We start from the raw sequence: 3073 nt of genomic DNA, 5'->3' as shown, positions 1-3073 counted from the left end.
AACGCACAATATCAGTAAAACATGCTGAATAAAATGGAGGGACTATTAGAATCCTAGAGGGAAAAAATGTCATTCATAATATGGGAAAATCCAAACGTCATTATCAGTTACCGATTGACAATAATTGAATTTCTCTTGAAAGTGTACACTAACTTTTCACCTTTCTCGAAACGTGTGTCGAACTTGTTTCGAGATTCCGTTGACGCACTTTGGGGAGAATTGCTTCGAAGCTTCAGTCACAAGACAGGTTCTGGGTTCGTTGAGTGTTCGAGGCAGGTTTCATATTATCTGTACATGAAATATATGTATTTAGAGGGGTTCTTTCGAGGCAATGTCCCGCTCGCTTAAAACCGCTCTTTTATCCGCTTGAAATCGACTCTTTTTTCCCCTCTTCTCCCTCTCGGACCCTTCCCCCCCCCCCCCCACCATCCTTTCCCACTTTCTGTCTTTCCTTCCTTTCTCGTTGCATCTCTAGCCCCTTTTTTTAATTCCCTCCCTTCTCTTTCTATTTCCCTTTCCCCCACTTCACCGTCTCTTTCCCTCTTTCTCAATTCTCATTTCTAATCCTCCTTTAGCAAGTTCCTTAACCCCTCTTCTTCCTCCTTCTACCCCCCCCCCCCTCCTTTCCCCTCCCCTCTTCCACCCTTTCACTTCCTCCTCCTTCGTCCTTCCCTCGCCCGCCTTTCCTGAATCTCTCCATCTACCCTTCCCTACTACATGTGTCCCCTCTCCCCCTCTCCCCCCCTTCCCCTCTTCCCCTCTCCCCCTCTTCCCCTCTTCCCCTCTCCCCCTCTTCCCCTCTGCCCTTCTGCCCCCGTTTCCGAGCAACCAATTTCGCTATGTAGATGAACGGTGGCTGGAGGGAAACGGTTTGGAATTAGGAAATAGGTCTAGACTGGGTGTCCACTGCGCCGAGTGAATGCCTTAACTGGGAAACAAGTGATTAACCAGTGTGCGTTTGCATAGGTATTACAGTACAGAATTAAAGGTTTGTAATAACGGTTTGTACCGTCATCAAGCGGGAGTGATCATGGCTGTTGTTTTGTCATCACTTGTAATATGAGAATTTTATAAACTCTAGTGATATTGCTGTTTTGCCAGGACTGTTGTAATAAAAATCTGGCCAAACAGCCATATTATCCTAATTTGACGATAATGAAATCTGTATCAGTTCTCGTGTTAATGTTAGGATGTGTCTGTGTTTGTGTTCGTGTGTGTGTGTGTGTGTGTGTGTGTGTGTGTGTGTGTGTGTGTGTGTGTGTGTGTGTGTGTGTGTGTGTGTGTGTGTGTGTGTGTGTGTGTGTGTGTGTGTGTGTGTGTGTGTGTGTGTGTGTGTGTGTGTGTAGCGATGCGTTAATTGTATTTGTATTTCATTGCCCATCTGTGGTGTGTCCGACCGATGTAATTCAGAATGTGAATTTCAAACTTTTCCCTTTTCCCGCGTTATCATTGTAGGTTTATTAGAGTAAATTAAGCTTTAATGAATACCAATGCGCGGGGGGGGGGGGGGGGTGAGGGGGATACCCATCCCCGCAATCAAACAGAAATATTAACATTTTCTCGATTTTTTTTCTGTGCTATTTTTTCTGCCCTTTCTTTAATATCGACGTAATTTCGAATGAGAGCAAAAGATTCTGTTTGGGTCCCGCGCGATCTGGCTGCAGGAGAGATCGTAGATGGTTAATTATGTGTAGTGAATAACTTTAACTCTCATTCTCTCTCTCTATACACACACACACACACACACACACACACACACACACACACACACACATATATATATATATATATATATATAAATATATATATGTATATATATGAGTATATATATACGTATATATATTTATGTGTGTGTGTGTTTGTGTGTACACACACACAAATATATATATATATATATATATATATATAATATATATATACATATATATAGATAAAACGTATATACGTATATGTGTGTGTGTGGGGCTATGTATCTATCTATCTGTATGGCTATGCATTAGTATTCATGTATGTGTGTATTATGCTAATACGATTTAATTCAAATTCGCAGATCAGAAATGACTGACATACTTCCATACTTTCATCCGGATTAAAAATAAAAATTAAAAAAACTAATTCACCATGTTAAGCTCGAATTAAAGCACATCTATGGTTTGAGTTTGGAATGAGTGAATGAACTCGTTCGTTGGCAGTACTGGGCCTTCCCTAACACGAGACGACGGTTCACACGCTGTCCTGGGTGCTGTTGCGTGCATTTTGCGTGCGTGTGTGTTTTGTGTACATGTACATGTGTGTTTGTTTGTAAAAGGTAGATTGATATGCAGATTAATTACGTGGGAAATATAAAATAGATTCATACATGGGCACACAGGTAGACGTGAAGGAAGGGTTTATAGAAAAGGCAGTTAGACCAGATAACGATGTAATATAAACATAGATATGGATAGAAATAGAGAGATAAAGAGACATATATGCAAAGGGAGTATAAAAGTAGAAAAGAGAGAGAAAGAGAGAGAAAAATCGCTAGATAGATGGTTGTTGATGTATTGTAAGTATAGATATATTTTAGGTGCATAAGCACACACACACACACACACACACACACATGCGTGTATATATATGCATGTGTATGTGTGTGTCTGTATGTGCATATCTGTGCGTTACCGTGTGTGTGTATGTGTGTGTGTGTGTGTGTGTGTGTGTGTGTGTGTGTGTGTGTGTGTGTGTGTGTGTGTGTGTGTGAGTGTGATTGTGTATGTGCATACACACACACACACACGTTCTTATATAACTTTGTAAACATCTACATTCCTCTGGCCTTGTTGCGCAGCGCTTACTGGCAAAACTTGGGAAGACGCGCCGGCTCTCGCTCGCGTGAAGTGTCAGACTCATCTCGATAGAGTGATGAATCGGTCATCTTCTTGCTTTTAACAGGAAATGGAAACGGAAGGAGGGAATGGGGGAGGATGACGAAGGAAGGAAAGGAAAGGAAGGAAATAAGGGGGAGGGAAGGAAGAAGGAATGGGAGGAGGGGGAGGGAAGGAAAGGAAAGGAAGGAAATAAGGGGGAGGGA

Source organism: Penaeus chinensis, chromosome 1, assembly GCF_019202785.1.
Source record: "Penaeus chinensis breed Huanghai No. 1 chromosome 1, ASM1920278v2, whole genome shotgun sequence".
Lineage (NCBI taxonomy): Eukaryota > Metazoa > Arthropoda > Malacostraca > Decapoda > Penaeidae > Penaeus > Penaeus chinensis.
Note: the sequence above shows the minus strand (reverse complement) of the source record.